This window comes from Mustela nivalis, assembly GCF_964662115.1.
Source record: "Mustela nivalis genome assembly, chromosome: 6".
In the NCBI taxonomy this organism is placed as follows: Eukaryota; Metazoa; Chordata; class Mammalia; order Carnivora; family Mustelidae; genus Mustela; species Mustela nivalis.
In genome coordinates, this window is record NC_139025.1 from 136,937,939 (window position 1) to 136,964,814 (window position 26,876).

General features: G+C 42.3%; 1 pseudogene across 1 annotated transcript; it reads right to left on the bottom strand.

Annotated features, from left to right (window-relative positions):
* Positions 1–9,131: 9,131 nt before the first annotated feature.
* LOC309868117 (lysM and putative peptidoglycan-binding domain-containing protein 4 pseudogene) lies at positions 9,132–23,099 on the bottom strand (annotated as a pseudogene). The gene is made up of 2 exons: positions 23,067–23,099; positions 9,132–9,859 (listed from the first exon to the last, which is right to left on the bottom strand). The product of its transcript is annotated as a lysM and putative peptidoglycan-binding domain-containing protein 4 pseudogene (transcript).
* Positions 23,100–26,876: the final 3,777 nt, after the last annotated feature.

Here is a 26,876-nt window from a genome sequence, read left to right on the forward strand (position 1 = left end):
TAACAAAACAGGAAGAGTAAGTGCCAACCTCCCGAGGACACCGTAAGGAAGTGAGTTGGTGATAAAGCTCTTAGAGCATCATCTAGCATCTCGGGAGTGTCATGGTTTAAATGAGGATTATTTTTATTCTGCACTGCATCCCAGTCTTTTCCCAAAGAGAAATCTTCACATCAGTTTGGGTCCTTCCTATAGCCAAGCTCAGGTTCCTGCCTTGCCAACCCAAGTGGCTACTGTCTCAGTTCAGGAACTTGAGTTCTTTTTCCACTTCTCCCCTCCACACTCCAGCCATGGCAGCCTAGGCCTTACATGGAGCTGTGACCATCCCCCAGCTGATATCTTCCAGACAAACCTTCCTCAACTCTCAGCACCACCCCAGCCAGCACCCAGCTGGTGCAGGGCTCCAAGTACACTGCTTCAATAAACAGATACATTAGTCTACTAGGAGGTCATCCCATCGTCTTCTCTGCCACTCCCTCTAGGCACCAGGTATGGGGAAGTGGGGAACCTGCCAAAGCACAGGGACAGATACCCTGATCTCCTGCTAGGGAAAGCAAACACTTTAAAACCCCATCTCATATACAAATGGTTGTAACTTTTTAAGACACACATTTCCGCTAAGAACTCCTGGCTTATGTCAGGAAAAGGCTTTCAAGGAATGGTAGAAGACAGGCCAGGAGAGGGAAGCTTCTTTGCTCATTTAAAAAGCAACATGAGGGGACCTGGGTGGCTCAGTCAGTTAAGCTGCTCACTTTGGCTCAGGGTGTTGGGATCAAGCCCAGTGTCAGGCTCTGTGTTCAGTGGGGACCCTGCTTCTCCCTCTGCCCCTCTCCCTGCTTGTGCACATGCACTCTCTCAGGTAAATAAAATCTTTCAAAAAAAAAATAAATAATAACAAAAAAATAAAAATAAAAAGCAACATGAAAGCTATGGTCATAGCTGGGGAAAAACCCACAGGGAACAGGCAGCATTGCCCCATGCATTTTACCTACAAGTGGGTAGCAAACCCTTTTAAGAAAAGCTTCCTGAAGCAACTGGGTGGCTCAGTCCATTGAGCATCTATCCCTTGATTTCAGCTCAGGTCATGATCTCAGAGTACTGGGATCCAGCTCTGCATCAGGCTCCGTGCCCAGCAGGGAGTCTGCTTGAGGATTCTCTCTCTCTCCCTGCTTCCCTCTGCCCATCCTCAAGATGACAACATATATCAATCCTGACTTTACTCCTTCCAACCCCCAGGAACAATAAAAATTATTCATGGACAAGACACCACTGAAAGAATCCTAGAATATGGAGGTGAGGTTGAAGCACCACAGAGACCAAGACAGATCTCATTAGAAAGGTAGAGAATTAGCTACACATCGACTGCATTGCTCCTCACTCAGGCTGGCACAGCAGCACAACCATAGCCTACTGTTCCTCTAGAAGGAAAAGAGAGCTTAGGGTGGACATCCAGCTCCCCCAGCATTGTGGGCCCCTCCCTGAGAGCATCCACACTTGCCCCATGGTGACTATGGGGGAGTTTGCAGGGCTTGACCACCTGTAAAGTCTAGAACCTGTAAAGAAAACTTTTCAAATGTGTATACACCAATGTCAGTAATCAAGAATCACAAAGTATCAGATACAGGTGACACTGCCAAAGGAAACTAATAAAGCTCCAATAACTGACCCTAATGAATGAAAATCTATTAACTGTCAAAGAATTCAGAATGATCCCCTAAATTCCTCTTTAAAAAGTTTAGTGAACTATAAGAATACACAGACAACTAAACCAAATTAAGAAAACAATGCATGAACAGAACAAGTTCAACAAAGAAAAAGAAACCATTTAAAAAAAGAGATAGATCCTAAAGTTGAAAAAAATACAATGACTGAAGAATTTAATAGAGAGATTCAAAACAGACTTGACAAGGCCAAAGAATCAATGATCTAGAAGAGAGGATATTTGAAATTATCCAGAGAAAAGAAAAGAAAAATGAGGAAGAGTGAAGAAAGCATACAAGACTTAAGGAACACAAATGGAGAAGAGAAAGGGAGAAGAGAAAGAGAAAAGGACAGAAAGTATATTTAAAACAACAATGGCTGCTAACTTCCCAAACCTGGAAAGAGAGATGGGCATCCATTTTCACGAGGCCAAAAGGACTGTAAATTGGTGAACCTGAATAAGGATACACTGCGATACATCGTAATTAAAATGTCAAAAGTCAAAGACAAAGAACTTTAAAAGCAGCAACAAAAAAGAGAGAAGTTACACACAAGGTAATTCCCATAAGACTACCATCAGATTTCTCAACAGAAACATTTCAGGCCAGGGATGATATATTCATAATATTCAAAGAGAAAGAAAACTGTCAGCCAAGAGTTCTATACCCAGCAAGTTGTCCTCCAGAGATGAAGGAGAGCTATACTTTCCAAAACAAACAAAAGCAGAGGGATTTCATCACCACTAAACTTGCCTTCCAAGAAATGTTAAAGGGAGTTCTTTAGTGGAATTCAAAGGATGCTGATTAAGGTCATAAAAACATAAGAAAGTAACATAAAACTATCTGGTAACAGTAAATACATAGTCAAAATTAGATTCTATAAAACAGTAATTGTGATGCATAATTCATTTACAGCTCTAATTTAAAAGATAAAAAATAGGGCACCTGGGTGACTCAGATGGTGAAGAATCTGCCTTAGGCTCAGGTCATGATCCCAGGGTCCTGGGATCAAGTCCCACATCAGGATCCTGGGATCGAGTCCCGCATCAGGCTCCTTGCTCCTTGGGGAACCTGCCTCTCCCTCTGCCTCTGCTTCTCTCTCTCCCTCTGTCTCTCATGACTAAATAAATAAAATCTTAAAATAAATAAATAAATCAATAATAAAAATAGTAGTAAAAACAACCATAATTACAATGTTATTGTTTCACAATATAAAAAATATGTAAACTTTAGCATCGATAAACTAAAATAAGGGAGAGCAGAAGTAAAAGCATAGTTTAGGAATGCTATAGAAATTGTTATCAGTTTAAAATAAGCTGTCATAATTCTGATACTTTATGTTAGCCTCATGGTAACCACAAAGAGAAAATCTGTAGTTATCACAACAAAAAATAAAACAGAAAAAAATGATAAAGAATTCAAAGCATACTGATACCATAAGACACCAAAATACCAAACAAGACAGTAGGAGAAGAAACAAGGAGCAATGGATCTACAAAACAGTCAGAAAACAATGAAATGGCAACAGTAAGTCCTTACCTATCAATAGTTACTTTAAACATAAATGGATTAAATTTTTCAGTCAAAAGACATAAAATAGATGAACAGATTGAAAAAAAAAAAGAAAAACCACAAGACCCAATGATATGTTGCCTACCAGAAACTCACTTTAGCCTCAAAGATACACAGACTGTGAGTGAAGAGATGGATAACGATACTTCAAGCAAACAGTAACCAAACAAAAACAACCAAACAGGGGTAGCTGTACTTAGACCAAGCAGAACAGATTTTAAAGTAAAAATGGTAAGAGACACAGGTCATTACACACAGATAAAGGGGTCAATCCATCAAAAAGATATAAAATGTAAGTATTTATGCATTCAACATTGGAGCACCTGAATAAAACAGAGGATAAAGGAAAAACAAACAGCAATACAATAATTATTGGAGACTTTAATACCTCACTTTCAACAATGGATATATCATTCAGAGAATTAATTAAAAAAAAAAAGTGGATTTGAACAGTATAGACCAAAAGGACCTAACAGATATACAGAGAGCATTATTATCCTACAACAGAATATACATTATTATCAAGTGCCTATGAAACATTTTCTAGGACAGACCATATATTTGGCCACAAAACAAGTCAAAGAAAATTCAAGGTTAAAATCATATCATGTATCTTCTCTGAACACAATGATATGAAACTGGAAATCAGTAACAGGAAGAAAACAGGAAAATTCATGGAGAAATGGAAATTAAACACCACTCTATCTTTTTTTTTAATTTATTTATTTATTTGACAGAGAGAGAGAGATCACAAGTAGTCAGAGAGGCAGGCAGAGAGAGAGGGGGAAGCAGACTCCCTGCAGGGCTCCATTTCAAGACCCTGAGACCATGACCTGAGCCAAAGGCAAAGGCTTAACCAACTGAGCCCCCAGGCACCCCTAAACACCACTCTCTTAAACAACAGATCGATCAAAGAGGAAATTAAAGAGGGAAATAAAAAACTCTCCTGTGACAAACTAAAATGGAAACACAACATACCAAAACTTACATAATATGTGCAGAAAGGAGTTAATAGAAGAAAATTCATAGCAATAAGCACCTACATTAAGAAACAAGAAAGATCTTAAATAAGCAATCTAACATTTTAAGAAACTAGAAAAAGAAGAACAAAGTAAACCCAACATTAGCAGAAAGAAGGAAAGAATAGATTACAGCAGATAAATCAAATAGAGAATAGGAACACAATAGAAAAGATTAATAAAACTAATAGCTGGTTCTTTGAAAAGATAAACAAAACTGATAAACCGTTAGCTCGACTAAGCAAGGAAAAAAGAGAGAAGACCCAAGTCAACAAAATTATAAAAGAAAAAGGAGACATCACAACTGATACCACAAATACACAAAGGATCATAAGAGACTACTGTGAACAACTATTCACCTACAAACTGGACAATCTAGAATAAATAGAAAAATTTTAAAAAATATATAATCTACCAAGACTGAATCAGGAAGAAACAGAAAATCAGAATGGATCCATACTAGTAAAAAGATTGAATCAGTAATCAAAAATCTGCCCAAAAAGAAAAACCCAGGACCAGATGGTTTCACAGTGGCTTTTACCAAACATTTAAAGAAGAATTAATGCCAATACTTTTCCCAAACTTAAAAAAAAGGAAACATTTCCAAACTTATTTTATGAGTCCTGACCAAAGGTAGAAAAGTATCAGGCACTACCTGATACCAAAGCTAGGAAAGAATACTATAAGCCAATTCTCAAATTCTCAATAAAATACCAGCAAACCAAATTCAGCAGCACATTACAGAGATCATTCACCATGACCAAGTTGGATTTATTTCAGGGCCAGAAGGTGGTTTAACATATGCAATCAATGTGATGCACCTTACTAACAAAATGAAGGACAAAAATCATATGATCCTCTCAATAGATAGAGAAAAAACATTTGACAAAATTCAAAATCTATTCATGATAAAAACTCTTAACAAATTAGGTGTAGAAGGAATGTGCTCAACATTACAATGGCTATATATGACAAGGCCACAGCTAAGATTATGCTTGATGATGAAAGGGTGAAATCTTTTTCTCTAAGATCAGTAACAAAAACAAGCTCACTCTCACTGCTCTTATTCAACATAGTCCTGGAAGCCCTAGCCAGAGTGATCAGGCAAGAAAAAAAAAAAATAAAAAGCAGGAAATTGGAAAAAAAATGTAAGTAAAATTGTCTCTATTTGTAGATGACTTGATTATGTATACAAAATCCTAAAGACTCCATTAAAAAAACCAAAAACCAAAAAGCAATGAATTTGGTAAAGTTCCAGGATACAAAATTAACATACAACAATCAGTAGCATGTCTATACACTAACAATGAATGACCTGAAAAGAAATAAAATGATTCCATTTGCAGTAACATCAGAAACAAATATTTAAGAATAAATTTAACCAAGGAGGTGAAAGAATACTGGACACTACAAAAAGACACTGATGAAAAAAGATAAAAATAAATGGAAAGGTATCCTGTGTTCATGGGCTGGAAAACTGAATATTGTTTACCTTTCCATATTACTTAAAACCGTCTATAGATTCAATGCTATCCCTATCAAGATTTCAATGGCAAATTTTACAGAAGTACAAAAAAATCCTAAAAATTTATATGGAAGCACAAAAGACTGAATAGCCAAAGGAATCCTGAGAAAGAAGTACAAAGCAGGGGCATAACACGTCCCGATTTCAAGCTATATTATAAAGCTATAGTAATCAAAACCATGTGGTAATGGCATTAAAACAGATACAGACCAGCAGAACAGAAGCGAGAACCCAGAAATACATCGATCGGTGCCTATACAGTCATACTGAGAGGGGAGCCAAGAAAACTCAATGGGGAAGAGTCTCCTCAATAAATGGTGCCGAGAAAATGGGTTTTCAGGTGTACAAAAATGAAAGACCTCTATTTTTTTCCACTCCCCAAAATTAACTCAAAATGGATTAACAACTTGAATGTAAGCTCCTTCATGGTAAACTTCTTGACACTTGTCTTGGCAATGATTTTCTGGATAGAACACCAAAAGCATAAGCAACAGAAGCAAAAATAAACAAGCGAGACTAAATCAAACTAAAAACCTTCTTCATAGCAAAAGAAACAATCAACGAAATGAAGACAACCTGCGGAATGGGAAAAAATATTTGCAAACCATATATCCAATAAAGAGTTAACAGCCCAAATACATCAGGAACTCACACAACTGAGCAGTGAAAAGAAAGAAATGTAACAATTTTTAAAAATGGCAAAGCACCTGAATAGATATTTTCCCAAAGAAGCTATACAAAGGGCCAACAGGTACATGGGAAGGTGCTCCACATCACGGATCATTAGGGAAATGCAAATCAAAACCACAGTGAGATATCCCCTCATGTCTGTTAGAATAGCTATCATCAAAAAGACAAGAGATCACAAATGCTGGTAGGGATGTAGAGGAAAAAGAACCTTTACCATTCTTCTTCAACCCCAGGAAGACTTCATTATTAACAGAGGCAGTTTAAAGAACTACCTTCCCGAGGAAGGACTGTGGCATGGCCTTGACTGGGCAGTCCTGCTCAGGGTGACCCTGGACTTCGGCTTGGTCTCTGCAGCCTTGTCACTCCAGGGTAAAACGGGAGCATCATTTTCCTGATGACGTAGATTCCCCAGGTGTCCACAGTATTGGGCACTACAGTTCAATGAAAAGACTGAACATTTCCTATCAAATCTAATTACTTCTTTAAAGATTTTATTTGACAGAGATCACAAGTAGGCAGAGAGGCAGGCAGAGAGAGAGGAGGAAGCAGGCTCCCTGCTGAGCAGAGAGCCCGATGCGGGGCTCGATCCCAGGACCCTGGGATCATGACCTGAGCCAAAGGCAGAGGTTTTAACCCACTGAGCTACCCAGGCACCCCTCTAATTACTTCTTTAAAACATTAACTCCCAAGACACTATAAATGTAGTAAAATGTGTAGAAAACAAGCTTCATGGTATCTCTTGTGTATACGAAACAAAACCACTTTAAAGCACATTGTACAGACCAATCAGTGAGACCCTGCTGGTTTACCACTTCTGTTCTTCACCTGTTCGACCTTGAGCAGCACAAGCCCTGGGGGGACACCCCTGGACAGGGGCACCTCCATGTTCTCCAACATTGTCACACATCTTTTAATTCTGAATTACCACCCCCGTTGAAAAAAAAAAAGAATCCTCAATTTTTCTTCACAGAAGAAATTATTTTATTCCATTTTTTTAAAGTAAGAGATACATATATTTATTCTTTGCCCGGCAAAAGCCATTTCCCCGTAGGTCTCTGCCTGGTGAAGTTAATGATACATTAGAGAAACCTGCGGCCTCCAGGGGCACAGTGAGCGCACCCTTCTGGCTGGAAAAACAATCACATGATCAAAGCAGTTCCTGTAGCAAAGATCCACAAGTTCATTTTATCCTGAAGACCATTTTGGTTTTGAAGAAAGGATTTACTTCTGAAGATACTTTAAGTTTACCAACCAACTGAACCCAGGGCAAATCGTTCCCCACACAGCTGAGAGGAGAAAAATGAGAAGCCCATTTCAAGCACTCTTGCCACCACACTCCCTTCCTCTTACTTGAAGAAATCTTCCCAGTTCATCTCTAGGCCTGATGTGTCCAGGGACATAAACCACCTCCAAGCTCAGCATTTGTGCAGTCTTCCTCCCTGAAGGCAGGCTCCTCCGAACCATGTAAGCCCATTTCCACCCTTCCATGGGACCAAGATGGGCTCCAGCCAAACAGGCCTTCACCCTTACCTCGTGTACCCCTGCTCCACCTGCAAGGCCTGAGGCTGACCCAGGCCTCCCTTGAGCCTCTAGCATGTTGCAGCAGACACCTGCTGTGTAGACAGGAAAACCTCCGGCTGATGGGAGCTTGTGGTTTGGTCTTTTAACATTATGAGCTACACTATATAAAGTGTATTTAGACAAAGAAAAACACTGAGCCTGATTCCGGGGCAACGGCTCTAGACTTCCCAAGATTAGAGCTAGGGAGGCAGCAGGAAGCACGCCCATTCTCCCTGTATCTCCCTTCCAAGTACCTCCAGGGGCTGCTGCTCTCAGCAATGCCAGACTGGCGAATGGCATTGCCTGTCTGGCCTTAGATGTGTCACATGTTGAAACCCTGGCGATAGGCACTCCTCTTTCTCTCTGCACCTACTCAGCTCCAGGCACTGGGCAGCACGAATTCTTCCCAAAAATGCTAACTTGGGAAATCTGATTAGCCACTGCAGTGGGGATGCTCTTCAGAAGAAACTGAGCAAAAGCTCCAAATGATCTAGCCAGGAAGTGCTGGCCATACCATGCAGCAGCTTAAAGCAGGCCTGTGTACCCCTAAGTAGTTCTAGAAGTACAAGGTACACACCTGCCATTTATTCGGTATTAGAGCAATTCAGATTCAGGCCTTTTTTTGATCCTAGAAGTGACGTTGCCTCAAAAAGGCTAACTGGTGGGACAAATATGAAATAGAGCTAATTATAATTCAGTCATACTCCAAAACAGGGTGATATTCACCACTGCTGGGCAGCACCTTTGTCAGGGAGACAAAGAGCACCACGTGTCACGGCAGAAGACACTGCAAACAGCAAAGTGACCAAATCTGACGTCAGAGGCTCCCATAGTGAAGGTCCAATGCTGCTCCTCAACTTCCAAACACTTCCAACTTGGGGGCCCATGCAGTGCCAGTCCACTATATACCTTCAAGAAATAGCATGTGTCACATGCAAATGTCCCTTACTGTACCTCTGGATGTAGGGGGATAGCAGGGGGGCGCATGTTTTGGCTCCCACAGCCTTGGATTAGGTCAGCCTATTCCCCAGGGTCAGATGTTCCTGGAGAATACACAGCGGCTTCTGAGACATGTCCGTAGGTCATAGAAAAGGAAAGGCAGCACCCTAGGATATGACTGATGTCAGGTGATCCACATTAAGAGGCCAAATGCTCACACTGGCCTGATTCTTTAGAAACAAGAGCTGGTTCCCTGCCTGGGTGGTTTGACTGAACTGGCTGTCTGCAGAGGGGACAGTTGGCACTGGAACTGCTAATCTGGGGGCTTGCCCTGGAACTGCACTCACGCTCATCGAGCCATTGGGGACAGCAGTTGTGTTCAAGCTACTGGGGATCTCGCCAGTAGCTTGTATTTTAAAATAGACCAAGTAAAACACTGGTAAAACAATCCCAATTAGAAGCATGATAAAAATGGCATTCCACCACTGAATTCCACAGTTGGCACTGTTCGTGGGGGTCTTTGGAGAAGTCGGGAGCAGCGGCTGATTGGAGGTCTCTGCCGAGTAACTTTCATTTAAAAAGATTTCTGACTGCACCGCGCGCTCAATATTCTCGTCAATGCCCTTAAAGAAATCTGTCAGTGGGCTGGAGAGGGCACCGGCGCCTACAGCTGCTCTATCTGGGTCTGGCTGCTCCTCGAAGGTCACTCTGGTCTCTGAGGATGGGCTCAGGAGGGATCTGAGTTCTCTGTGGGTCTCTGTAAGGATCCCATGATTTTTCACTGGAATCTTAATAGATTTCAAAGCATATAAGTCTTGTTCTCTGATCAAGTTGTTGACTTTCTTGATATCTGCGACCTAGGAAAGCCACGAAGACAAACAGCACAAAACATGTAAACTCCTTAGAATGAATATTCAAAAAGTAGCTCTTTCTGGAAGAAAATCCAAGCCCACCCCGCTTACGAATCTGATGAATATTGGAAAACCGCACCTAGGCACAAAATTAGTTTAGGCTGAATAAAACTGTTTTTTGACTTTAACTCAGCCGGAATGTATAGCTTAATCATCACGTTTCCATACAGATTTACAAGTTTCAAAAACATAAGATCAGTTTTGGAAGAGTCTCTTGCTAATTCAAAGTGTGACCGCAACAAAATATTTTTAGGTAAAACCCAACCTCGGCCAGCTCTTTTTTTCTACTTCTTCTAACTTTTGAGGCAACAGTGCCCCCATCTGGCTGACTTCCCTCCCACATCAGAACCCAATTCAGTAGCTGATTATATTAGGGATCCCCAAACACAAAGCCTCAGCCAGCTCCACACTCAGAACGTATTTTAACTGTTATAATACTTAAAGAGGTATGTCCTCAGAATTCTACCATGTTTCCTTGCCCAGAAGTGCTGTATGGCATATAAATTTATTTTCTAAATAAAATGACCTAGGGGTAATATACTTTGGAAGGTTTCACACACTTGTGATAATTAGAAACATATAGAAAATCATGAATCAAGCTGGAAAGTATGGACTGAAATCTGTTGCAATTTTAGGACTGGAAGAGAAAGGAACAGCACTATGAGTTTTACAAAGTTCGGGACAAACTCCTTCCACAGTCGAATCTTAAGGGAGGGGTGGTGCAGACCGTTAAGTCAAAGAGAAACCCTCCCTCAAGCTAATGTTTGAACTTAACTTGAAAGCATTAGAGGTGGACCTTAAGATTTGACGCATAAGCCCACTAACTAGAGTGTAAATACAGCCACTGACCTAATTCAAACCAATCATCTCTATTATTTCACTTATTGAGCAACTGTTTTTATTATCTAATTGAATTGAGGTAGCAGATATTTTTAACAGATCACACCTGAAAACTAAACCAGCTTGAGACCTGTTTGTCTTTACCCTTAGTGAATTAACACCAAATTTATATTTACTTTAAATTGGAAAATTGATTGCTTTTTGGAAGCATTATATGTAACATCTTCACAGATGTATTAGACATCAGTATTCCAGGAATCCCACTGCATCCACTCAGTGTGGGGTTGGATTCATTATTAGCCCATGTTCCATAAACCACACTGTATGCCTACAGAAAAATCTCAGTACAACTGAGAGACCACAGTAAGTCCCTAGAGACAAGCCTCTTTAGTTCTTCTGGGAAATACAGCATCTTATACAATGTGTTTAACCATTTGAACCTTGTTAGATAAATGACAAGAAACTAAGGAGTAAAAGGTTTCTAAAATATATTGGTTAGATAGCCTTAGGGGAGGCCACAGAAAGTTATAACAGTGTCATTAGCGAAATGAAATAAATCGTTTCAATCTAGGAGAAAATGCAGCAATTCTATAAATACCTTCCTACTTACTTTGCCATGTTAATCACTCTGAATGCTAAAAACATAATTAAAGAGAGAAACAGGGTTATACAGATACACAGTGTACAAAGCCTAGATCATGCAGTTCTAAGAGAGGACATAAAACTTGACCAAATAAGCTATAAGCAACAAGAAAGGGTCAGAAAAAGTGAAGCAGCTAAAAAAGCAAGCCTACCAAACAAATCAAGGATAAATTCTGCTGGCATCTTTGGCCCTAGTAGGTCTTAAACAAAATGTGCTTGGGGAAAAACAAACAAACAAAGAAGGTGGGGGGAGGTGGAGGGGGACATCTGGGTGGCTCAGTTACCTGAGCATCTGACTTTTTTTTTTTAAGATTTTATTTATTTGAGAGAAAGACAGAAAGCACAAGCCAGGGGGAAGGGTAGAGGGAGAGGAAGAAGCAGATCCCCACTGGGGCTCGATCCCAGGACCCTGGGATCATGACCTGGGCCAAAGGCAGCGGCTTAACAGACTGAGCCACCCAGGCATCCCCCATACCTGCAAGATTCTTTTATTTATTTATGTATTTGTTTGTTTGTTTATTTATTTGACAGAGAGATAGAGAGCACAAGTAAGCAGAGCAGCAGGCAGAGGGAGAGAGAGAAGCAGGCTCTCTGCTGAGCAGGAAGCCCGATGTGGGGCTCGATCCCAGGACCCTAGAACCATGGCCTGAGCCAAAGGCAGCTGCTTAACCAACTGAGCCATGCAGGCGCCCCTGCAAGATTCTTAATCCATCTGGGACCTCGAGGTATCAACTGAGCTTATGACCTATGTAGGGTAGCTGGGAATGGAAGATTGAACAGTGGCAGAGAAGAAGGCCAGAGGCACAGAGAAAGGAGGGTCCTGAGCAGGAGGAGTATTTCAAGATTCCCGTCTAGGGGCTCCTGGGTGGCTTAGTTGGTAGAGTGGCTCTTGGTTTCAGCTCAGGTCATGCCAGGCTTTTAGGATCAGGTCACACTTAATGGGGAATCTGCTTGAGCTTCTCTCCCTCTGCCCCTCCCCCCACTCATTCTCTCTTTCTAAAATAAATAAATAAGTCTTTAAAAAAATTTAAAAAAAACAAAAACAAACTCCATGCTTCCCCCTTCTGCTCCTCCTCCTGACGCACCCCCAAAAATGCAGTGGTGTTACCAGGAAACAAAAGCACAGCACTGCCACCATGGAAAGCTTTGATTTCTTCCCCTTTTAAGGCTGCTTCCCTCTCCTTGGGACTTGTGCTAAGAACTTGGAATGTACAATTTCGTATCATTTAAGAGAGAAGGGGTATTAGGGAGCTGAAGGGGCAGCCACATGGCAAACATGAAAGGCTGCTCCAAGACATCTTTATAAGCTCCATTCCCATCGGGGTCCTTCTCAGAGCCACCTCCCTGCAGAGCTAACTGAGGCTTGAAGAGCCAGCCTGCTTATGCCCTGCCCTTCAACACGGGGCTTTATTTTATCCTGCGATTGCTAGGGAGAGCTACAGACGGCAACCAGCGGACAGCGATAGATAGCATTACCTCTTCTCATTGTCATTTTCAGTTTCATTTAGGTTCGGCTGCCTTAAGCCCTGGAAAAGCTTTACTTAAAAGACTGGGCTCTGCCTTTCCAGGTTTATCAAAATAAAGCAGAAGTCGAGCTGGCTAGTTTTAAGGGCACAAAGGAAAACACGGTTTGGGGACTGGAGGTTTTGAATTACACGAGGCAAATATAGCAGGCTCCTGCATAAGACAATAAACATCCAAATATTTAAAATAACTGCCCCCACGGCCTCCATCTGAATTCTCCTGCCTTTGTTATCAACAGAAAGGGAATGGCTCAGCAGCAGGTCTTCCTAAATTCCAAGGATTAAATGGCACAGATTGCCTTTGCGATTCAACAGCACATTCTAGAAGGAAGAGTGTTTTTGTACTGATGCCTTTCTTTTGGGGTATTTGTAGAACAGCTTTCAGTTTTTGAGACTTTAATTTGGAAATGATAATAGTTATTTACTGAGTGCTTTAATGTGCAAGGTAGGGACCTTTCAAGGACTTTATATATAAGATCATTAAACTCTGACAAAACCGTGTAAGATACATACGATGAAGAAATTGAGACTCCGATAATTTGCTAAAAATCAAAGAACTAGTGAGTAACGGCGAAGCAGAATATAAGAAAGAAAGGGTATTAGAGATTCAAGGGGCTGGTGGATCTTCCACATTCCAAGTCATGCCTTGTCCATCAGACCTCACCTCTGATGCATGCGAAATAAATATCGCCATATTTTTCCAAGTTTAGGATGGTATCGATGGTAAGATGCTCCTTTGTGTAGCTCAAAGGGGAAAAACGTCTGTGGCTTAAACTGACAATTAATTCCAAGACATGTTCGGACTTCAGAGATATAAAAACATAGGGGGAAAAGTACCTTTTCATATTCATGAAGAATGATCCCTTAAAAGCCAGTCAGTCTGAAATGCAAGGAAGAGAATCGTTAAATGCTGGCCCAACTTGGGGGTAACCTGAGGGGAGCCCAGGCATATCCTGGGTCCCATCTGGGTTTCCCCAGAGCTCAGGATAAAATTCAGGCGGTAATTCAGGATCGTACCTGCAGGTGGCAATGCAGGCCACCGGATCTGGCCTTTGATCTTCACCAGCAGGGTTTCAGAGGGACTCCCTGGCCAGAGGTAAGAAACAGGTTCCCAGACCTTCAATTTTTGTTCACTCTTCTGTTCTGTTCCAAACCTCGGGGTCTTCTGCGTTTCCTTTTGCTCCTGTCTGGTATCTTCTTTCTCTACATTACTCTTTTTCTGCCCACATTTCCGAAGTCCAAAACCAGGTAGACTCGTGTGAGAACAAATGTGTCCTTCCTATCCCCCCAGAATGAAATCAGAAGTTTGGGAGTTAGCCAATGAGGAGGAAGCTGGTGTCTTGTTTTTCTATTAGTCTATGATGTTTGGGTGCCCTGATTATATCCCTCTGGAGAATATCCTAGATATAACCTCAAGATAGAGATTATTCAAGGGCGCCTGGGTGGCTCAGTGCCTGAGGAATCCAGTTCTTGCTTTGGGTTCAGGTCATGATCTCAGGGTCGGGGATTGAGCCCTGCATCTGAGCTTGTCCCTCGCACTCCTCCTCCCCCATGTTCGCGCAGGCAGGCTCTCTCTCTCTCTATATATATATATCAAATAAATAAATAAATAAATAAATAAAATCTTTTTAAAAAGAAAACAAGGATTCTACCTAGAGAACATTTCTCAGGTAGGTCTTCCTATCTCAAATGTAGCTGGTGATTAAGCCCAGTCATATCACTCTCTTCCTCGAATCTCTCTTTTTTTTTTTAAACAGAGAAAGCAACAAGCAGGAGGAACAAAGGAACAGGCAGAGAAACAGGAAGAAACAGCCTTACCACTGAGCAAGGAGTCTATGTGGGGCTCCATCCCAGGACCCTAGGATCATGACTTGAACCTAAGATAGAAGCTTAACTGACTTAACCACCCAGGAGCCCCACCCTCCTGGAATCTCGAAACACTTCCCCTGGTTCTAGACAACTTCTGCGGCCTCCTCCCATACCACCTACCCCAGGCTCCAGGTAACTGAGAAAACCTGTGAACACATCCTCTGTCCATTCCTAGCTCCAGGCCTCTCCTCCATATGTTCTTTCCCTAAGTCTCTGCCCATAAAAAAATCCTCATTCTTCAAAAGTAAGTTTGAGTTCCTTAATGAAGTCTTTGCTCACTTAAAACTCATTGACCTCCACCAGAGCTTTTTTTTTTTTTTCAAGATTTTATTTATTTAACAGAGAGAGAGAGAGAGAAAACACAGACAGAGGGAGAAGCAGGCTTCCTGCTGAACAGGGATTTGGATGTTCGGCTCAATCCCAGGACCCCAGGATCGTAACATGAGCTAAAAGCAGACGCTTAACCAACTAAGCCATCCATGGGCCCCCACTCACAGCTCTTAATAGCTCTCTGTAAATCATTGGTATGCCAGCCACCTCATTAGTTATCAAAGTGACAACCTGCCTTTCTCTGTCTGATTTATATCCATATCCCTAACACCCCACACAAGGCTCAGGTTATAGTGGAAACTCAATTGATATTTACTGAATGAACAAAAAATTAAATGTCCCTTTTCTAACATATACCAGAACTGACAGGGAAATTGTTTTTAACAATTGTGAAATTGTTTTTAACTTTTGCACTTTTAAAGCTCTTGATGTCCAGACCCCCCACCCAAAGCAGTGAAATATCAGAACTTCTCAACTGAAGCTTGGGTTCAGTACAGGCATTGGTGTTTTGCAAAGCTTCCCAGGTGATCTCAAGGTACAACCAATTTTGAGAATCTGACAATTGCCTCGACGGCAATAGTTCTCAGTGTGGTCCTAGGTCCAGCATTAGAATATCGCTGTCATCTTACTTGAAATGAAAATTCCTAGGACCCACCCCAAACTGTAGAATCAGAAATGGCAGGGCTGCGGGGATGGGGGAAGTGGACAAAAATCTGTGTTTTAACCAGACCTTCCATGATACAAAGTCAAGTTTGAGAAGCACTGCCTTAGAAGTTTACTTTAAATAAGTCTATACAGACTCTGTAAATCAGGCCCTCCCATCTTCTTCTGATTCCTGTCTGGTCCCTATTTCTTCATAAGGTTGTGCATACCCACAAGCACAAGCCCCTTTTTTGGAAGATTTTTTTTCCCCCAACCTAGTTTGGCCTTACAGTCAACATCAACTTATAGTAAAATAGCTTAAGAAGATACTTTATGTGGGTTTTTTTTTTTTTCAATCTTTAAAACAACCAAGGAAGCATTCTCCTGGCTATTTTTTGAATCATGGAAAAGAAATGGACAAAACCCAACATACATGGAATTTGTCCCTCATGTTATGTCTGATGTGAAGTGTCCCATTGTCTTACAATAAATTGAAGACATCCATCCCACAAAAGACGAGAAAAAGGCTGCAGAAAAAAACGATGAATGCCTGGGGGCACAGCAGAGATCTGACCCCAGATCTGTCCTACCATTGGGGCATTCTCAGGATTTTCACGACCCCCATTTTGTTATTTTTGCCCATAAACCCATAGTTTTTGTAAAGAAAATCTGCTGCTCTCAGGAATTCCTGGCTATCTCTTGAAGGGAAGTGTTCATTTTGAGAGCATTAAGTACTCAATGCTGTTTCCTACTCATTTGCAGTGGTATACACTCAGAGCTTTCTTTTTCTTTAAGACCTTGGGAAAAGAGATGGTTTCAACACCTCTAAGAGTGGAGGGGCTGTTTTCTTCTAAAATGTCTGCTTCTCTGAAACTCATATGCTTTGCTCCAAATCTATGGTCTGAATTCTTGGGTTTGTTATTAACATGGCTCCTTTTTGAATCATGATTCTTATAAAATTTGTACAGGCTCTAAGCTAGGCTCTGTGAGGGATCAGCAGTGAGAAAGATAGACAGACCCCACTTGCTCCCAAGATTCAAAAGCCTGGTGGGAGGTGTCGTCTTATCAAACCCTCCAACATCTGTCCACTATCCACCTGCAGGACTTCTCTCTCTTTTCTTTCTTTTTTTTTTTTTTTTAAGATTTTATTTCTTTATTTGGCGGAGAGAGACAGCTAGAGAAGATCACAAGCAGGGGGAGTCGGGGAGGGAGACATAGGCTTTTCACTGAGCAGGGAGCCCAGAGCGGGGATAGATCACAGGATCCTGGGATCATGATGGGCTCCTGACCCGAGCCAAAGGCAGATGCTTAAGTACTGAGCCACCCACACGCCCCTACAACCATGACTTCTAAGAGGACCTGAAGGTCCTGCTATGCGAGACATACTTGATGTCCCCACAGGATACCCAGGGCAGACCTTGTTTCAAAAAATAAGGCTCTGGGATGCCTGGGTGGCTCAGGTGGTTGGACGACTGCCTTCGGCTCGGGTCATGATCCTGGAGTCCCGGGATCGGGCTCCCAGCTCCATGGGGAGTCTGCTTCTCTCTCTGACCTTCTCCTCATTCATGCTCTCTCTCACTGTCTCTCTCTCAAGTAAATAAATAAAATCTTTAAAAAAAAATAATAAGGCTCGTACTAAAAATAAAAATAAAAATAAGGCTCTAACAAAAACAAAACAAAAGTCTGACAGTCAAGAGCAGCCAAATAGGAGACTCTAATCTACCCCTCCACAGCTCTCCATTTCCCACACCTGCATTTCAAAACCAAAACCAAACAACGCATATGATGCAAAAGGCTCTGCCTCACATGAAAACAGGCAGCCTTGGCACCACTGAAAACACCTTATTTCCCAAACCAGCCCATTAAAATCTCTCCAGGCTATCCAAGCTCCGCCCCAAGACCCCTGACTGACATCTGTTCCTTTGGTTTTCATTCTCCAGCAAGCTTGTTCTGATATTTTGTAAGCCACAGACTCAGGACAAAGTCAGAGGACACTAATGCATATGTACACTTGGTGGAAAGAGATTGAAAAGCAGGAAGTTGAAACACTGACATGATACAATACGGAAGGAAGCTCTGGGTCATGGCTCTAGTGCTCTCTGTGGTAGGTCTCTGCTGTGGGTCATGCTGAGGGCTTCCCTAGACCACAGCCCGCTCTGCTTTGCCTTCAGCCAGCCCTTCGGAGGCTGGGGGCCCTGCATCACTGGGGTGCCCCTCATGTCCCACAGGAAGATTTCAGCTCTGGGTCCTCTTGTGGCCTTCCAGAACTGCCTTTCACTAATTTTCTGTTTCTTTTTAAAGCATAACTTTAGTTTGGGGCATCTGGGTGGCTCAGTTGTTAAGAGTCTGCTTTCAGCTCAGGTCATGATCCCAGAGTCCTGGGATGGAGCCTCACATCAGGTTCCCTGCTCAGCAGGAAGCCTGCTTCTCCCTCTCCCACTCCCCCTGCTTGTGTTCCCTCTCTTGCTGTGTCTCTCTCTGTCAAATAAATAAAATCTTTTAAAAAATGTTTTTAAAACAAACCCATACTTTGGTTTTTTATTGGGCAAGAACATATATGACTTGATAGTAAATCAATCCTACCCTATAATTATAAAATGATGCTCTTTACCACATTGTAAGATTTCAATTCTCAGCCAGCCTATTTCTGATGTCTTCATGGGAACTCATGTGATATAATAATAAAATGGCTGTATCCCCACCAGGTTATTCAAATCCCCACTTAAATCCTACACAAGGGGTGCCTGGGTGGCTCAGTGGGTTACAGCCTCTGGCTTTGGCTCAGATCATGATCAGAGGGTCCTGGGATCGAGCCCTGCATTGGGCTGTCTAATTGGTGGGAAGCCTGCTTCCCCCTTTCTCTCTCTGCCTAGTTGTGAACTCTGTTTATCAAATAAATAAATATAAAAAATCTTAAAAAAAATCCTACACAAGTGGCTCCAACTTTTCTATCAAAATAAAGACTTTAAGACACAAGATGGTTTAAGAAAAAATGGAAACTCCATAGCCTTAAACCAAACAATCTGGGGGGCGGGGGGTGGGGGGTGGGGAGAACCAGGTGGTGGGTGGTAGGTGTTAGAGAGGGCACGGATTGAATGGAGCACTGGGTGTGGTGCAAAAAACAATGAATACTGTTAAGCTGGAAAGAAATAAAAAATTTTTTAAAAATCTGGCTTTTTCTGTACAACTAATAAGCAGTGTTTTCCTCTGATTAAATCGTCTTTCATTCAAAGAAATATTTCATACCTGACGTTCTTACACCCTATCCAACTGCTATGGGATAAACTGTGTTCCTCCAAAATTTATGTTGACGTCCAAACCCCGGGTTAACTAAGAAGGTGAATGTATTTGAAGATAGGGCCTTTTACAGAGTGATTAAGCTACACTGAGGCAATTAGGGTGAGCCTAATCCAATCTGACTGATGTCCCAATAAGAAAAGGAAATTCAGACACACAAAGAGACACCAGGGACATACACTCACAGAGAAGGGAGGTGGCCATTTGTAAGCCAAAGAGCAAAACCCTAGAAGAAGCTGAACCTCCCTGTACCTTCATCTTGGAGTCCAGCCTCCAGAACTGTGTGAGAAGATTAATCTCTGCTGCTTAGCCCCCCAGCCTGTGGAACTGTGTCGTGGCCCTCCTAGTACTCATACAACAACCCGTTCAAAGAGACCAACTGAATTATTAGTAAAGAAAATAACGTGTGAATTACCATCTGCTTTCCTTGGCATTTTAAATATTTTTCACATGTCATGAGTGTATGAATTTTGAAATTCCCAGCGGGAAAACATACTTGAAAAGCCTAATGGCAGATCAGTTGTACTGTGTCTGCTGTGTTGGGGCAGGCAGTAGGGACTGTCTTCCAAGTCCCCCGACTTACTATATTAAAAGGCCAGATGTTAGCTGCTTGCATGAGGGTGTCCCTCATTAAAGGATCTGTGTTGTTTTTCTTTCAGCAAAGGCTTTATTTGTTTAAAAGACATGAAGCTTGACTTCCAAATTCAAGGGACCATTTACTGATGAGATTCGTAATTGTCCCAGGTCCACTGCCTCCACCTCAGACTCTAAGACAGGGAGTGCTGTACACGTGACTTATGAATGAAGGAATCCCAAAAGCAAATTTCTGAGCAAATCAGAAAATCAGGACAAGAACAAGAAGGAAGCCATATTAGGTAAACTTCAAGTAAAGTTTACAGATAATTGACTCAGATTTATCCCATGATGGGGATCTCTGGATCACTGGAATGTAGTTTGCAGCTCAGCCCTGTCATGACCAAAGGCAACAGGCATGGAGATTTCAAACTCCCAAATCCATCAGTCACTGGCTTAGAAGAGAGGAAATTCCCAGACTCTGCCAGACCAATCCTTCGATGGTCATGGGGGAAGCTTCGGGAGCTGGTTATTGGGAGCAAAATCTTCTCAAAGTCCTGGGACCCTAATAATAAAAGAGACCGAAGGAGATCTGGTGGGAGTACCAGCATTATCCATCACAGTAAACACTGAATTACTCTGTTTCGTCAACTCACCTGTAAGATTCTGGGTCATATTCTGGAAGGTCACCATAGACTTCTGGAGTCTGTATTAACAGCTTTAAGAACTTCAGCGTTACCCAGATTTTTATTGGGCCAGGATATTCCTCTCATTTCTACCATGCCCCTCCCCCTGCCCAATTCCAGACATTCCTTCCTCAGGGAAACCAGCTGGAATGAGCTACCTCCTCTATAGGGTCTCTGTATGCTCTCTCCCTCCGGGTCCTGCCACCTTCTTCACCCAGCCCATCCTCCTTCTGAAGGTGTCTCTCTCTCTCTCTCGTCACATCCTTCCTTCCTACTTTCTGATGTTCTACATTTTTCCAGACTCTTGGCTGCATTTCTTTCACCACTGGACTGACACCCTTACTACAATCTGGTTGACAAACAAGAACAGTGTCTTGTCTGGGGCCCCTTTTCCCCAGTGTCTCAGAAGAATGCGTGCTTTCCCCTGCCACCTCAGGCTGGGTTGAATTAAGACTTACATGCATGTCCCTGTCACAGTCTCCAGTGAGAACATTCGGGTTTTGCAGTCTGAAGAGTCCCTTGATTTCTCAGCCTTTACACTGACTAATTGAGAATTAAGCCTAATAGGGTACAGCAGAACTAGGCAGAAGAAAAACATGAGTCCTAGGCTGATACCATTTACCTGTGCCTTGTAGGGCCAGCTCAGACCTCATCTTTACACACTGCTTGCACGTGGTGAAGCTTTGCTGAATGGAATAGATCCACAGGTCCTAATGAGTGACTCAGGGCCTCGGCTCCCCTGACTTTCCATAACCAAGAGTTCAGTACTTATCAAGGCCCCATATCAATCCAAAAGCTCTTTCTGTCAAAGAGAATAAATTCCTGCTAAGCAGGAACTTGATGAAAACCTCAGTGGTCTGAGACTTTCCTCCTGGGGTTTGTCGTTGTCTCCTACAAAAACTTGATCTACCTCCAAAACTTTAAGGGCCATTGATGGGATCTGCTTGGACCCTAACCCGGACCATCTAGGGAAAATTGTTCTGGATCCTTTTCCAATGGGGACATTGTTTTAATTTTCTAGGGCTCTTGTAAGAAATTACCACAAACTCGGCGACTTCAAACAGCAGGAATTTACTCTGTTTTGGAGGCCAAAAATTAAACATCAAAGAGTTGGCAGGGTTGGTTTCTGCTGGAAGCTCTGACGAGAATCTGCCCCCTGAGTCTCTCCTAGATCCTGGTGCCTGTGGCAATCTTTGGCATTCCTTGCCTTGCAGACGAATTACTCCAAACTCTGCCCCTGTCTTCGCATTGGCTTCCCCCTTTGTCTCCTTGTATCTTTCCCTTTTCTTACAAGGGTATTTATTCACTGGACTTAGGGTACATGTTTTTATAAGGATGAGTTAAATCTGGGGTGATTTTCATCTCAAGATCCTTGACTTAATTATATCTGTAAAGACTTTTTTCAAATAAGATAACAGTTACAGGTCCTGGGGTTTAGGACATGGACATATATTTCAACCCACTAGAGGAGTATTTCTGAATACTCAGTTATTAGCTTCAAATATCTATCCAAAGACAGCATATGTTCTTTTTTTTTTTTTTTTAAGATTTTATTTATTTATTTGACAGACAGAAATCCCAAGTAGGCAGAGAGGCAGGCAGAGAGAGAGGAGGAAGCAGGCTTCCCACTGAGCAGAGAGCCCAATGCAGGGCTCCATCCCAGGACCCAGGGATCTGACCTGAGCTGAAGGCAGAGGCTTTAACCTACTGAGCCACCCAGGTGCCCCAGCACATATTCTTAACAATACACAGTATGAGGTAGAGTAAACAAAGGAAAGTCCTCTTTTATTTTGGGGAAAACAAATACCCGAGCATCTCTCAGACTATGAGGTAATAGGGTTTTCACAGAACTCATGTCTCCTTCCATGAACAGACATAAGCTTGACTAAGGCCAAAGACCTTTCTTGTCTTCATTCTAGCAGCTCATGTCACCAGGATGTTTGGCCTGTGTAATATGTTACAAGTGACTAAGACAGTTGTGCCTCTGTAGACTAAGTTGTGACATGGAGCCAAACAGCTGGAGTAATTCTGCAGTGAGATGGTTGTGGCCATCCCAGTGGATCAACAGGAGAACTTTCATCGCCTTGCTCCTCCAAAGAGATCACATCCAAATAATAAATGTGATTGGAGTTACCACCTGCTAAACCTCAATAACGCACTTTCTTTTCTTTTTCTCAAGATTATTATTTATTTATTTATTTATTTGACACAGAAAGAGGGATCACAAGTAGGCAGAGAGGCAGAGAGAGAGAGAGAGAGAGGGAGAAGCTGGCTCCCTGTGGAACAGAAAGCCTGATGTGGGGCTTGATCCCAGGACACTGAGACCATGACCTGAGCCAAAGGCAGAGGCTTAACCCACTGAGCCACCCAGGTGCCCCAATAATCCACTTTCATTGTACAAGACCAATCCAAGATCAATTGACCTGGCCACATTTGACAGTTAAGTAAAAATAAAAAAGATACCGCCCCTGTCATACCAAGTGCCCGCCCTAACGCCCATCTCCCAATGTGATAAGCAGCTGATAGATGATTGAACACGACATCTGAAACTAATGGTGTGCTATATGTTGGCTAATAGAATTTAAATTAAACAATTAAAAGAAACCCCACCATCCTCATATCTTCCCAGAATTTTTTTTGGTGGGGGGTAACATTAACTTTAAATATTTCTCCATAGAAATTGTAATACCTCCACATTATTAGTTTGATCGCTAGAGGGAGGTCCATACGTTTCAACTTGGCTCTTCTTACCTTAATAGCTCTTGTATCAAATCTGAAAGGCATGTTCGTACAGGATATACAGTATATGCAACAACTACATGCTCCCCAACCAGAAAATTGATTAAAAAAAAAATGACTCGTGATCTGCTGGAACTATGAGAAGCATTTGTGAATCAAAACTCCATTTGTTCCTTGACCCTTGTAAGACTATTGTGACTAGTGCAAAGTAACGGTACACTGAGATCCCAAGAATTAATGGTACCTATAGCCAGTGTCCAGTGACCCTTGGAAGATGTGAGTAGCTCATTCTCCTTAGAGAAAAATAACCCTGCTACATAGTTGATGGGAAGTTAAATCAAAGATTCAATATGTGTATTTCTGACCTTTTTTTTTTTTTTCCCCAAAACACCAAATGTACGCATTCAAGAATTAGGCAGTGACAATTGACATTATGGTCCAAATTAGGCCACTATTCTCTCCAAACCAGAAGTAATTTTTCAATTAAAAGAGCCATGGGAAGGGTATTTCCACTTTGGAGACTCTTCCCAATATTTTTCAATATGGACTCATCTCAATATTTCTTTCTGTTCCTCTTACCAAATACAATTAAAAATCCTGGGCAGGGCACCTGAGTGGCTCAGTGGGTTAAAGCCTCTGCCTTCGGCTCAGGTCATGATCCCAAGGTCCTGGGATTGAGCTCCACATCAGACTCTCTGCTCAGCATGAAACCTGCTTCCTCCTCTCTCTGCCTGCCTGTCTGCCTGCTTGTGATCTCTGTCTGTCAAATAAATAAATAAAATCTTTAAAAAAAAATCCTGGATGTCTTCTCTATTTAAAGGAGAAACAGAAAAGTCGACAAATACAATTGTAGACCTCAACACCCCTGTCAACACTGAATGATATGACTAAACAGAAAACCAGCTAGTATAGGGAATACAAGGTACCCTCAACCAATAGGATTTAACTGACATTTATAGAATTGTCCCCCCCACCACCACCAATGGCAGAACACTCATATTTGAGACACGTATCAAGACAGACCACATCCTGGGCCCTAAAAAATAACTCAACAAGTTTGGAACTGCAATGATACAGAGCATGTTGTCTGACCGCAACAGAATTAAACCCGAAATCACTAATGGAAAGATAACAGGAAAATCTTCAATACTTGGAAACTAAAAACACACTTCAAAATAATACATGAATCAAAGAGGATGTCTCAAGGGGAAAAACAAACAAACATTAATCTGCATGAAATTATGGAAACCCATCTTTCCTTCTTTTAACCTGTCTGGGGTATGAGAGGGAGCTGTCTCATCCTATCTTTCTGGAAGATTCCATGCCCAATAATCTTCAAATGGTAGAGACATCATGGTTCCAATACTGACCCTCAGTAGGCACTTCCTTCCACATGACCACATGCGATAATTACATCAATTATTTAAATCAGAATCCTAATTCTTAAAAGAAAAGAAATCTAATTCTCTTCAGCAACACCTCAGCCAGATAGACAATCTCAGACTGCCGCTGCTGTTCTATTCGCTTAGTTTATACTGCCTTCAAGACACTACTGGATCCCACACTGTAGACCACTGGGTAGAAGGATGCTTGGTGGCACACAGTGGAGCCCAGCTCTGCCTAAGGAGACTTGGTAACTTCCAGAACTGATGAGAACCTGGGCAGCCAGGCTTTGAAACTCAGCTAGGATGAGGAGAGACCAGACGACAGGATGTATAGGCATTTCTTACACAGAACTGTCCTTCTAGGATATCTTCACCAGCAACGCTGTCACTAGAGCTCAACATCATCAGTGCAGGACTCTCGATGCTGCCATAGCACCGCCCCCCACCCCCGGCCCCAGAATAATGTTCCAACTCTCTCGATAGGACATGGCCACTACTTAAGGAATAAAAGTTCCAGAGAAGAACATCCATCTGGCTCGCATGCCACCAAGTCAGGATTCACAACTGAATTTACTTGACTTCACCCTAAAATTAAGCTATCTGGTCTCCGAGGAATGGCCTTCAAAATCTGGGTAAGTTAGGGTGCCTGCGTAGCTCAGTCAGTGGTCTTCGGCTCAGGTCATGATTCCAGTGTCCTGGGATGGAGCCTCACATTGGGCTTCCTGCTTGATGGAGAGCCTGCTTCTCCCTCTCCCTCTGCCTGCCAGTCTGCCTACTTGTGCTCTCCCTCTGTCAAATAAATAAATAAAATCTTTTAAAAAAAAGATTTGGGTAAATTAGAAAATTGTTGTTGATGGGTGGATTGAGGAGATGAAATTGATGGGCTAAAGAAATTGATGGATTAAAAATAATCTATTATTGGGGCACCTGGGTGGCTCAGTGGGTTAAGCTTCTGCCTTTGGCTCGGGTCATGATCTCAGGGTCCTGGGATCGAGCCCCACATCGGGCTCTCTGCTCAGCGGGGAGCCTGCTTCCTCCTCTCTCTCTTCCTGCCTCTCTGCCTACATGTAATCTGTCTGTCGAATAAACAAAATCTTAAAAAAAAAATCTATTATTAAATTCTTTATTTGCCTCTACCTATTGATTGACAGAGGGGAAGGAACACCCAGGCCAAACTGATATATTTTATGGTGAAACTGACTGTATTACCTTACTGAAAAGACCAGGAGTAGATCTGACTTTAACTGATAGTCAAGAGTTCAACAGTACAGACTTTGGTTTTTGTCTTCTTCTATCCCCACGCCTACTCCTCAAACTCAGTCTTCTACTCCACATGGTGACAAGAAGGCTGCTGCTGCTCTTCCGTCCTGGTCCTCTCAGCTTCAAGCCATGTAACAAGGGGAAGAAGGATCTCTTTCATATGAGTTCAGCAAACCCTCACTGTTCCTCACTATGTCAGCCCGGGACACATTCCCTAAACCCTAACTTATCACTACAATGAATATGATGTTCTGCATTGATTGGCCAGGCTGGTCTAAGGCCTAACTTTTGGAGGGGTCTAAAGCAAGATTTTACATAGAGGCTCATATAACATACGTAAAATTATTTTGAAACTATAAATCAAATTATATTTTAAGTAAAATATATTCTACACTCTTAAAAATATACCTTCATAATAACCTGGGAGGAAGGTCTGCATTTAGAATTCTCAGACTCTGTAGATGGCCTGCTCTGGAATATAGCATCCTAGAAAAGGGTAGCCCGGGGAAACCTGGGTGGCTCAGTGGGTTAAGCCTCTGCCTTCAGCTCAGGTCATGATCCCAGGGTCCTTGGATCAAGCCCCACATCGGGCTCTTTGCTTGGCAGGGAGCCTGCTTCCCCTTCTCTCTGCCTACCTCTCTGCCTACCTGTGATCTCTCTCTGTCAAATAAATAAATAAAATCTTAAAAAAAAAAAAAAAAAAAGAAGAGGGTGGCCTGAAGCCCAACAAGTTCTCTTTCTTTTCTTGGCTCTGGCCTACAGTCTAGGGGCCACAGATGCACACATACGGTCGCTCTGTCATACACAAGCATACCTGGCCCACACTGCCAAAAAAAGCTAGCTATTACCCACCCAGGGGAGGACATACCCCCTGCCTAGTCTGCCCTCAGGACGGGGAAGAGGCCACCATGGGACTTGGAAGCAGGTAGAGATGTTTAGGCCGGTCATTTTCGGATCCTGGGTACTTAGATCCAGAACATGGACCAGAATGGGAGGTGTGGGGTCCTGTGGGGTGTATCGACTGGGCCCAGGGTATGTTCCCCACTGTGCAGATGACTATGAAGCAGGATCCAAGACAGGAACCCACTTGCAGGGGTTGTTGAGCAGAGAGTCAGCTACTCCTCCTTCCCTTTGGCCAGGAGTGGCATCAGTACCAGGGGAAACACAGGGCCATCGA